This window comes from Canis lupus, chromosome 4, assembly GCF_048164855.1.
Source record: "Canis lupus baileyi chromosome 4, mCanLup2.hap1, whole genome shotgun sequence".
NCBI lineage: Eukaryota > Metazoa > Chordata > Mammalia > Carnivora > Canidae > Canis > Canis lupus.
In genome coordinates, this window is record NC_132841.1 from 64080382 (window position 1) to 64093549 (window position 13168).

The 13168-nt window shown below is 33.6% G+C and overlaps 1 long non-coding RNA gene across 1 annotated transcript in view; it reads right to left on the reverse strand.

Annotated features, from left to right (window-relative positions):
- Window positions 1-8194: 8194 nt before the first annotated feature.
- Window positions 8195-13168, reverse strand: part of LOC140631604 (uncharacterized) — a 54699-nt gene continuing 49725 nt past the window's right edge. Inside the window, exon 3 of the long non-coding RNA XR_012029133.1 lies at window positions 8195-8394. This is a non-coding gene — a long non-coding RNA (uncharacterized lncRNA). The remainder of the gene's footprint in view (window positions 8395-13168) is intronic.

The following is a 13168-nucleotide window of genomic DNA, read 5'->3' on the forward strand; positions in this document are numbered from 1 at the left end:
AATCATGAAAATGCAAGTTAAAACAACTAATCATATGTTTTCAAACAACAGATTATCAAAAATTAAAATAATAAAAATTGATGCCTATGTTATACATGCCTATGTTATTGAGGGAGGAGGGTAGAATTTGATTTATCATTCACTGAGGGTATAGATGAAAACTGGTCCAAACATTTTAAGATTAATTTGACAATATTTAGAAAGGTTGAATTAAGAGTACAACAATCCTGCTTCCAAATGTATTTCCCAGTTAATCTAAAGCACAAGCCACAAGGTGACATCTGCAAAAGATGTTCAATGCAGAAATTTTGTATGAGGAAGAAATTGAAAATTATCTAAATATCTAAGGATCAGCTCAGGGATAAATGAAATAAGCTATGTTATATTCAGAAATACTATGATACAGTGACCTGATTAGATGTCTATGTTTCAATACAAAAAGATTTTAAAATAATAAAATGTAGTTTGGCATCACTATCTAGCACACAAAACTTTCTCTGTTATTTATGAGTACTTTTATATAAAACTTTTGCTGTGAGTTGTTACAAACCAAATTCAAGCTCATGGCTGCCTCTTGGGATGGAAGGAATTTTTAAGCCTCACAAAGATAAAAGGAATTTAACTATAATGATATGGTTTATGTTTTTCTTGTATAAAAAGATTTAAAGCCAATATGACAAAGTTAACATTTTCTTTACATTTTGGTTATTTGGTGGGTGGCTATTTTAAAGAGTGATATACTTGCAGTAATCTGTGCTGCTGCTTTTGCTCAATAAAGTGTGCCTAATGTGAAGTTTGTCTTGTAATTTATTTTTCATCATATCTTTGAAAGATTAATTCCCAATTTATAAAACCTGGGATAATCAGTTCATATATGGTAATTATAAAACAGTCCCAATTTCCAAGCAGGTGTTCAGAGGATAAAGCCTGAATAAGAATGAGGCCAGGAAGAAAAAACGGACCTGTTGACGAGAACACACGGTACATATAATAGCCTTCGTATGTCTCTCGACAATAATCTACAGAAAAACCATGATTTTCCTAAAGGAACATCAGCCACTTCATGCAGGTGGCGGAAACTCAGCTATACTTCAGGAATTAACTCGGGCTGGGTGACACAGTGGGAGGAGCTAAAGAAAGGCTTTTAAATCCATCTCCAATCAAGGAGTGGCCAGGGCCTCTGTACGTACTCCGTCACATTTGTAGGTTCCTGAGCACAGAGCACGAAGCTTCTGTCCTTGGACGATGCCAAGCTTTTTATCTTATCTTTCATTCCTCTGATACTAGAAGGTTGTCTTTGTCGCATTCGATATTGCAATATCGATGAATGAAATTTGGTCTAAAATCGTTATGGAACTTCTGATTTATTAGATTCTAAAAGAATCCAATACTCTGTCATAATAGTGAATAGGAAAGAAATTAATTCTTTGCTGAATAGAGTTGCTATTTAGCTGCTTTGTTTCTCTTGAAAGTATAGCCCAAATTGGAGTAATTATCATTGGAAGTCAGGAACCTAAAGTGGCCCAAATTATTTTTCTTCTTCAATTCAGTAATTGTACTTGCATAAATAACAGTATTTGTCTCTGGAGCTCCAGACATTTCAGTTTGTTAGGAATTGTTTAAGCCAAATCAAATATTATTAATGCATGCACCAAAACAAAGGGGTAAAAGAGGTTTCTAACAAGAGAATTAGAGAGAAAAAAAAAAAAGAAGAAGAAGAAGAAAGGCTTATACAGATTATATCTGTGGGTGAAAATGTTACAGGCATCCTGAATTTAAAATTTTCATTTTTAACTCTCTCTTGGCTTCATCTTCACTCTGAAAAATAACTTACATGAATTTTTCACTAGCCTTCAATGTTCAATATATAGCCTTCAATGTTCAAATATAATTTCTTTTAACCCTGAAAGCAGACTGTTTCTTTATATCAACTAATGCCTAGGAGTGAGACCCATAACAATGTTTGGCAGATTCTTGGCTGATCTGCATAATGAAAAAAATAATGTAATACCTTGAATTTTGCATTGTGTCCTTCCTCCTGTGCTGGAAAATTCTTTGCATCACCCTTTATTACTTAACTGATCATGCAAATTTCAAGGTGTATGTTTACAAACATTTTGTTGTGTTTCTCATGCTATTAGCATTCTGAAGCTTTCTCTTTCCAGGTTTCTATGGCAACAAGGGTACGGCACATTCATTAAAAAAGAAGTTCTGTTTAATTGATCTACTAATGTATTGCTTAATAGTAACTGTTAAGCAGTCTTTTGTTTCCAAGTCATATTTAGGGTTCACCTATTTGCATAAAAACATTTCATTAGCTGAAACCAATTATTAATAGTAATTTTCTTTCTTTAGTTTTAAATAACTAAACCCTCATTGAGGTTTTCTGAATAGCAAATATTTGTAGCTTTCAGAATACACTTGCCATATGAGCTTGGCTTGCTTTGTTTCTGTGAGCAGCAAGAAAATTATAGAGCTTGAAAATTTTGATCAAAGAAGGAAAAAATAAGATGTCTCTCCTTTACAACTGAAAGTTAGATATTCAGGAAAGCCAACTCTAGACCACATCAGACAGTGATAGTTGTTTGTTACTTTTAATATTAAAAAAATACAAGGTATGAATACAAAATTTAGACTGGAGCCCTTTTACGGTACTCAAGGGAAATCCTGACACTACATGTGCATTTAAAGATCTATGAACATACTTAGAATTAATGCCTGTAAGTATAAAGGTTTTTAAGTAAAAGAGAAATGTTGTTTTAGTTAGGTTGGAATAAGAAACAAATTATTTTACCAATGCAAGCCAAACACTTGCAATTGATACTTATCTTTGAATAAAATGAGGTCAACTGTGAGGTCTGCCCATAACCACATATGTATGAGAATTCATATACCTATATACATTTTTGATAGTGTTTTAGATTTATAGCTATAAGTTGATATATATTATATGCTTACAGCAAAGATTTATTCTAATCACTCTGATAAATAGACTCATTCTTAGCTATGTATGTTACTGTTACAATATTAGAGGACTCGATTCTAAAAAGATAAGCTAGGAAGCCTAATTTGAATGGCAAATATACATATTACTGACCAAATCTTCTTCTCAATATGTCAGTTCAATTTATTTACGTGTACCTATTTATATTTTCAAAAATATTAATCTAAGTGCTTTATATTTGACCCTTGGTGTACTCCTGTCCAGCTAATATCTTGGATTACTTAAGTTCAAAGAATTGCTTTAAAATCAGATCATATGCTTATAAATATAGTATTGGTATAGTTTAATAAAGGCAATCACATCATCTTTCCAAACTTCCAGAAATATAATTAATAAACATGTTCTCTTTCTTTCTGTATCCTTGACCTTTGTGTGTCTTTGCAGATACATTAATAGTATTAACATAATGCTATGATTAAAAAGCTAGACAGCACAACAATGCTGCTTGACAAGATATTTTTACAATTCTTTTTGATGTCATTCAGTTAAGAATGGATATCTTTAGAACTCTTATAAATTAAGTGGGTATTCCCAGTGGAAGCTCTCTTAGTTTTCTAATAGATGTTTCTATTTCAGAATATGAAACGTTAGTTTCAGCTTATGCCACCAGTATCCATAGTTTTGCTAAGTAATAATTATATATACTACACATTTCAAAATAAGCTTAGAATTAAAAACATTTTATTTTTAAAGTGTGTGAAAGTTATATTTACAATTTTTTAAATTGTGAGGTCAGCAAATAAATTGATGAAGAATGCAAGAACTTTTCATTCTGCTTGATTAAAAATATTTCCATTAAAATATGACTGGGGAAATGACCAAAAATATCAGTCATGATTATATTAAATGAATAGTAAAATAAAGATCTTTAGTAAAGAAACTCCTTTTGGGACTACTACTATCAGTAAAAAAAACTTTAGCTTAAAATAGCATTGAGAGTGTAACTTAATGGAGTGAGATGAAGATGGTATATGAGTATTACTTTGGAATTTTCTTATTTATAGCAGATTATAATACCTTAACAAGATCCAATCTCTGAATTTGGGCAATTATTTTTCCCTAGTTTATCGTAAAATGAAAAGTCTAGCTTTAACTCCAGAAAGTTCAAAATTGAAATAGTATCATTAAGCTTTGTGTTAAATCCTGGGATTTTAATAATTATTTTATTTTTTAAAGCAAAGTTAAATTCACTACATATTTACTTTAAAAGTAATACTCTCTTGCTCTGACAAGTCAGTAATGTAAAATTTATTAAGTAAACTATACATTTTAAAATTATCAGGTAAAATTTATGATAGAGAGATATAAACCGAAGATAATCTGAAGAAATGCTGATCTTCAAAGTGTTTCCCATTAAAAATTCCTTCTATGCCCTTTCTTCATGATTTAGCAAATATTTATTAAGTATACCATATGTGCTAGGCCCTCATTGTTATAGCCATTTGGAGTACAATGAAGAAAAACAAAACTAAAACAAAAACATACACACATACACATGAATACCTTTTCTTTATTGATTTTTATGTTCTAGCAAGAAGAGACTAGAACTGAACCATCCATTAGATGTGATAAAAGCTGTAAAAAGGAAATAGAATGAAGAGAGTCATTTGGAACATCAGGAATGGATAGATGGGGGAGGTAGGGCTCAGGGCTGACCTAAATGAAAGGTGAGATTTTTATACTACGAGGGAGGGAAGGAGCCAGGCAGGTGGACATCAGGGATGCAGTAGGTTCCAGGAAGAGGGACAGTTAGAGTAAAGGCCTTTAGGTAGGAATGTCCAGGGCAGAGACTGAATAGTAAGGAGGCTAGTGCAGTGCTGAGTGAGCTGTGGGAGAAAAGCAAACGGGGTTTGAGAAGAGGTCCAGCAGGTCTAGCAGACTACTGTGAGCATTTTGACATTTACTCTGGTGAAATGGGGAAACCACTTCACTGCAGAGTCTTCCAATGCAGATGTCATTTATTCTCACATACTTTGCAAAAAGATCATACTAGCTGCTCCACTGAGGATAAACTGTAGGAAGATTTTCTGGTAGTACTGTTGTATCACAAAGGGTCCCAAAAGTTCGTGGCTTAAAACAGTCATTTTATGTTACCATGATTTTGAGGTTCAGAAATTTAGGAAGGTCTCTTTTAGACAGTTTTCACTCAGGGTTTCTCATGGTAGTTACATGCATATAATGGCTGGGGCAGGACTTACTCAAAGGTTTGCTTGGGCAGGATATCAAGGATGGCTCACTCACAAGGCTGAAAAATGATGCTGGCTATTGGCTGGAGCTCAATGGAGCTGACAAAGTATCTATATATAGCCTTTCCAGAATAAGGTCTAAACTCTTTATGAGTTGGAATAAGTGTCCCAAAGAGAGGACAAAGTAATAGCTGTATGGCTTTTATGATGTAGCTTCAGAGGTCATATAGCTTTACTGCCTTCATATTTTTGTGGTCAAAGCAGTCCCAAGCCTATATGGGCTCAAGAGAGGAGTGACAAAGATTTTGTGGCCATTATTTTATACTCTCTAGGTTGTTCCATGGCTACTAATTATTTATATTCTTACAATATATAAAATATGTTTACTCCTTGGAAGACATTGCACTCTGAAATTCTCATTACATTATAGCAGTGAGGCTTGGGCCTGAGATCCAGTATCTCCTCATCTAAATATGGTCTGAATGCAGATAAGATTCCTCAGGCGTAATTCCTTAGATACAGCTCTTTGGGTGTCATTCATCTTGATCAGAAGATTTATAAACAAAAGAACATTTTATCTAATCTCCCCCCCTTATAGTCAGCATATAAGGTTAGGACAGGTAGTTCAATGTAGTAGACATTGCCATTCATGAGCAGGAAATGAGAGGAATGGACACACTGAATCACTGAGTGACATTCACCTTCCTTTCTCCCAAGAAACAAAAATCAAAATTCCCTTCTAATCATGTATTAAGCAAAGTGAAGAATCTTGTGATATGTACTTGAGGTATAGAAACCTATGAATGACAATAAAAAAGACAAATTATCAGCTCCATTTGGTATCGTCCCACCACCACCACCTCCCCCCTGCCACATCAGTCTATAGTTGTGGAATACACAAAAACACTCACTTTCAGAAATGGAAAGAAGGAGAGAAGCACCACAGTTATTTATCTGAAAAAAATTTTAGAATCTCTCAGGCAGAAGTTTTGATAATGGAAGTAGGAAATGTTTCCTGAACAATACTCAGCCCATTGTATATGGTTTTTACCTTCAACCTTGGATAAATCCTTTCTTTCTTATTATGTTCCCAGGCTACATATGGAATGGGTATTAGAAAGTATATTCTCCTTGGGAATTGAACATCTTTCTTAGGCTATTTCCCTGTCATGGTTTTTCTTTTGGCAATACCTCCTAAAATCGCATTTAGCTTCTTATATATTTTATTTCTTCCATTTCATGTGCCAATCATATCCACAACTTTTTTTTTTTTTTTTTGACACTTGTCTCTCTCTCTCTTTCCATCCCTCCCTCCCTCTCTCAACTTAATTATGGATAACTTGACTGAAATAGCTGTCAGGAGGGAACAAAACTCTTAGTCTTTTTTTCCATGTTCAATTTTGTCCAGCCTAAAGAATTCATTGAGAAGCACCTTAATTTATTTAGGGTTTAAAAAAAGTATGCAGGTTGGACCATTGATTTTATCATTGCCACAAATTCTCACTGGCCTTTGTTAGTCAGACATCTTCTGAGTTTTATCAGTTAAGGATGGAATCAGTTCCCACTTACAACATCACAGTTCTGGATTCTCACTAGTACCTTTCACAACATGCTTCAAAAGCAGCCAATTTTCTTGGACCTCTTTTTTGTAGCACATTTTCAAACATAAGCAATAATACTAAACACAAACTATTAGTATTTTATTTCCCAACATCTTTGACTAAAATGACAATATATTCCAGTATTTGTCTACCTTTCAAGTTATCATAAATAAAAATGTAACCAAATATTTCAACTTAGCATAACATGAATAGTTGACTTCCGAGCCTCAAACTTCTCTCCATCTTCTTCCCTATCTTAAAGCTTATGCCACATATTTCAATTTTTTAATGGTAGAACTTTACTCTTGAATAAATTTCTGTATGTATGAGTCAGGAGAGACTAGGTTACACTTCAATAGCAAGTAATTCGGAAAACTCAGAGGCCTAATATTGTAAAGATTTATTTGTCATATATTCTACATGTCCTTTAAAGGGTGGCAAAGGATTCTGCTCCATATTGTCACTGCTTTGACTGTGGCATATGGATTGATGACCTAGAGGGATTGTTGGTCATACTGCTAGGTTTTTATATGATAGTACAAGTGAAAGGAACATGCTGGGTCTCCAAGCTTCTGCTTTAAATAGCACACATCACTTTTTGTTTGGCAAATCAAGTCATATAGCTACGTGGAGTTCAAGTGAGTGAAGTTCCTCAACCACTATGCAGTGATGACATTTTGGATACAACACCAAACACATGATCCACGAAAGGAAGAACTTATAAGCTGCATTTCATTTAAGTTACAAATGTCTGCTTTGCCAAAGGCACGTCAAGACAATGAGAAAACATGCCATAGACTGAGAGAAAATATTTGCAAAAGACAAATCTGATAAAATACTATTTTTTAATATGCAAAGGACTCTTAAAATTTATCAGTAAGAAAATGAACAACATGGATAAAAACTGGGCAAACGACCTGAACAGATATCTCACTAACAAAAGACATACAGATAGCAAACAAGCATATGAAAAGATAGGCCATATCTTATGTCATTTGGAAAATGCAAATTAAAATAATGAGACACCACTATAGGCTTATTTCATTGGCCAAATTCTAGAACACTGTTAACATCAGATGGGAGGATGTGGAGCAACAGGAACTCTCATACATTGGTGACAGGAATGTAAAATGGTACTGCCACTTTGGAAAACAGTTTGACAGTTTCTTATAAAACTAAATGTATTCTTATCATATGATCCCACTGTAGGTTTATAATTCCATTTTCTCCAATCTAATGATACATGTGCTGCTTGCCTCTCTACTAGAGTCTTGATCCATCATCTCCTATTCTCTCAGTTCTTTTATTTTTCTTCTCATTTACATGTTTGTTTTGTGTTGTGTTGCTTTTAAAAAATAACATCCTTACTGGTAGCATTCTGAAAAAAAAGCAAGAGTATCAGATAGAGTCTTATAAAATTGCCTACATCCACTTTTTTTGATCTACACAAAGAAAATTTCAGGGATGCCTGGGTGGCTCAGCGGTTGAGCATCTGCCTTTGGCTCAGGGTGTGATCTCGGCATCTCGGGACTGAGTCCCACGTCTGGCTCCCAGCATGGATCCTGTTTCTCCTTCCTCTTCCTCTGTCTTTGCCTCTCTCTGTCTGTCATGAATAAATAAATAAAATCTTTAACAAAAACTTTCAATGTTAAACTCAAATATTATGATCTCTTCAATATCCCATTTGTACAAGACTGTCAATTTTTAAAATTTTTAAATTTCTGTAAAATATCATCAGCGAAAATATATTTTACATGTCAGTTAAGAAAAAGCCTTTATAATTAGCTTAGATATACAATATAGATTGTAATTAAACATACAAATAAGTAGTTCAACTTCCTTTTTTATCAGGCTTTTTTTTTTGTACCTGATTTTTTCAGAGATATTGTTCATCTGCTTAATTTGCTTAATGTGAGTAATATATCTCCTGAATATAAAAATAAACATCATTGTTGACAGGTTTTGACTAGCCCACTCACAGCCACAATTGAATCATACTGAATTGAAACCAGGCTTCCTTTGATTCTCCACATCTTTTCTCAAATATCCAGTAGTGAGACAAGTTTGAGCCTTCATAATCTAACTCAGATATGGAGCAGACAAAGTTTGAAAAGTGTTGCAGGAGACCTTCTCTATTTCTTCAAAATATAATTTGTTAATTCAATGATATCAGTTGAGGTGGTGCTACCACATGCAGACAAGATGCTGGGCACAAAGGGCACCACAGCCAACAGGAAAGATTAATCCTACCCATTTTACAAACAATTATTTAATAACACTTAAACTCTTCTCTAATTTCTTTCTTATTAAAGGGAGGAATAGTACATTTTATGATATTAACTTCATTTGACAAACAGAAGCAGAAAATCCTCTGCAACATCCAAGCAGTTTCTTATTCTGGATGTGTCTGTCCCATGCCCTTTTTGTACATGATCAGAAGTAGGTGAAGATTCAAATATTTGACTCTATTCATCTGTCCCACTTGCATGTGGCTCCTTCCATGGGTAGGCTTTAATTCCTAACTCTAGGGATGCTCCCATATAACAACACTTCATTGTTGCCAGAAAAAAAATTCTTCACCTTGGGCTGGCTCTATATCCCCTTTTCCCCTTACTCCTTATTTTTTCTTACCTCCCACCTCTTCTTTTAAGCTCAGCTTCTTGTGTGAATTATCAGTTATTTATCATTTCCATGGATAGATAGGGCCCAGGGTAGAAGATAGGAGAGAAGGGAGAAGATTTCTTTGTAATTTAGCCTCAGTGTGAACCTTTCACAGGGCCAAGATTAGCCTCTTGTTGGCATATCTCTTGGGTGGTTTTATATGAAAGAAATTTATATGTTTTGATTAGCTTGCCTTGCATTACCAAACCCTCTTCTCTTATCATTGTAAATGTGAGGTTGCACAAAGGTGTATAAGACTGTCAGAAGACTCACAAAATTTATATAACTGACACTTATGAAAAGCATTCCAGAGGTTAAAGACGGGGTTTTGAGGATCTTTTATAAAAGTAACTAATCTAATATAGGTAGTCAGAGAAGACTTCTGTGGAGTGATTTTTGTTCTTATCTTAAAGAAAGTAGTAATTGATGGGCGTCGAAGATTAAAAGTCTGGAAACAGTTTTGCAAGCAGAAGTAACAGCATATTTCTACCTATAATGGGGAATTGGGGGGCAGAGTGGGGAAAGCAAGGTAATTTAGATAGACAGCTAGTATGACAGGACAAAACACAAAAGGCACAGTAAGTAAGATGAGTCATGGGATGACATGAAATGAACAGTGAAAATCCATATAGTATATGTTACACATTTTGATATTTATTGTAAGAGTGACTGTAAGCCATCAATAGGAATTTTACTCTATTTTAATTTGATTTTGATTGAGGTGCAATTTAAGTACTATAAATTCACCAATTTTAAGTGTACAATTAAATTGGCTTTGATAAATGTATGAAGTAATGGAACCACTACTAGAATCATGATATAGAACATTTCCATCTCCCTCAAATTCCATTTCACAGTTATTTCATTTTTAGAATCTCATATGAATGCAATCATACACTTTCTTTGGTGTCTGGCATCATTCATATTCACTCATCAAAATGTTTTGATATTCTTCAATGCTATTACATGTATCATAACCTTTTATCATATTAATATCCAGATTAATTTTTTTATAAATTCTTCTTTGTATGGTTTATTTAATTTTGAATCCTTAGTCTGGTATTCAATCTGAAATTATGAAATTGTTCTTAAAGAATATACAATCCACTTTATTTTGTTCAATTTTATGATAACAGTTCCCAGAACATATAGAATATAATGTATGAGAAGTCCGCTTCTCAAAACACAAATCTTTTGCTGTAACCTTGAAAGAAAATCAATGTGGTTGATTTGCCCCTGTTTTTTGCATTTCAATCTATTTTTCTATAGCTTTTATCTCCTAAATATATTCCAAAAGGGTGTTCATAAGCTATTCTTTAAAAGATTTTAAAATAAATGAAATCTAAAACATGGGGATTGGGGGCACACCTGGGTAGCTCAGTTGGTTAAGCATCTGCCTTCAGCTCAGGTCCTGATCCCAGAGTCCTGGAATTGAGCCCAGAGTCAGGCTCCCTACTTTGAGGGGAGCCTGCTTCTCCCTTTCCCTCTGCCTGCTGCTCTGCCTACTTGTGCTCTCTCTCTCTCTCTCTCTGTCAAATAAATAATTAGAATCTAAAAGATTTTAAGCAATGTGTAAATTGATCTGTTGAGGGACAGATCCAAAGAGAAACTTGATTTGTTCCTACATAGTAGATTTACAGATACTCCATAAAAAATCATCCATATTAAATCTATATTTTTGATTCTAGGAAATGACCTAAAGCTAGACTTTTTCATTATTGCATTTTTATATATATGAATGAAGAAATAGATGATTGTTGAACTGTGCTTTGAAAACATAATGACAATCATTAATAATAAAATGATACCTGTTTGTGTTCATTGATTGTGATTCTGCTAGTAAGAATGACCTTTTGGATGCAGAAGAAATGAAATGCTAGAATATTTTATTGGTTTACCTAGTTGTGACTCAATATTAAAATAATAGGCAGAAAAATCAAGAAATTAAAAATTCATCTTCATTTGAGTTACAAAGAGTTCCTCAAGAACATATTTATTTATTATTGGGTCCTTGTTTAAATTAACTTTTCAGTTGCATTTCAAAGATGAACCAGAATTTATCACTTTATGATGCCTACTGAGCAATTATTTAGGCCTTTTCCTCTCTTAAATTCTATTAAGATGACAGGATAAATTTTTAAAAATGAGAAGAAAGCCATATATTACTTGAAAGTCAAAAACAGTGCCAAAAGCAAGCCCTACTATTAAGGAATTTCTGGAAGATATAATACAAATGGAATCTAACTAGTGGTAAAACTCCACAGAGCCTGGAGACTTATACAATCTTACACAGGGAATGGACAGAGCATCCAGTAAATGAATTTTCACAGGAAATAAAAACATGAAAATATTCCAAGGCGGGAAGAGCAGGAGATGAGATAGTAATCAGTGATAGAGTGATTGATTCACATGGAGTTAAAGGGCAGTGGAACAGCTGCACGAGGATCCATTTTCACAGCAGTTGCTAGGACATTTGCCCCAAGACTAAAAGCCAGTAATAGAGTTCTTTAGCTGAAGTGGAGCATATGCTAATGGAGACTCTCAAGCTGCAGATATAGATAGAGCCAAAAGAAAAGCAGAAAGAGCTCACATAGTTGGAAGTCAAGCTACTCATACACCTTGCTTATCTGTACAAATCCTTAAAATCAGAGTATCTATCATCAGAATCAGCATTTGCCAATGGTGCTTCGGTTGTACTCAGGAAATATTCTCTATCTACTAAAACTGGTAAATCTAGACTTTTTCTTAAAGGTAGAAATAAATGAAAATCAGTAAAGTTTAGAAGTTTTCCAATATCATTTAACTGTCTCAACAAGATATTACTTTCCTGAACTAATAAAAGAAGCATCTATCTATTAATAAATAGAATTAATAAAAGTTGCCAATATGGTTGGTCAATTCAGAGAGATTTAAAATAATTCCTTTAACAGGAGAACAATAACTAAAATTATGATACTGAAATCTCAATAAAAGAAATAATCCTCAAGAAAACAGAAATGATTAAAGGGGCCAAATAATAGGATTTATACTAGAACTAATTGGCAAAATTAGAGTGGTACATGAAGGTATAACATTTATAACACAAGAAAAAGAATTTAAAAAAATGGTTGCTGAAATTAAATCTCAATAGATAAGCTGTATAGCGGAATGGAACTGACGGAAAATTATGTTATTGAATTAAAAAAGAGAGCTAACTTTTTCTCAGAATTCAATGGAAAATGAATAAAGGTTAAAAAAAATGTGAGAGTAATTTGTAAAATACAAAGGCCAGATGCAGGAAATCCAACAGCACCAATAGCACCAATATGTTTATTCCAGAAAGAGATGATTGAAAGAAGATCAAATCAATGAAATAATAGAAAATACTCCTGAAAGACTTGATGTTTAGGTAGCAAGGACTCACCAACTTCTATATACAAATATTTCAAAGGTAAATAAATCTAATGAACACATACTAATTTTCTTAAAATATAGAAACACAAACACAGCTCTGAGAGGGAGGCAGAGACAGAGAGAGTGAGTCAGAGAGAGAGAGAGAGAAAGAAAGAGAGAGAGAAGGATTACCTGTAGGTTTTATTGTCGTATTACCTGAGGTTCCTTTTATTTGAGCACTGCTCTTCTACATGTATTTGTCAGGTGTGATTCTATTTCTCTTGAATTTCAGAACACAAATCAGTTTAACTGGCCAGGGAGTTGCATTCCTTTGAGTACAACTA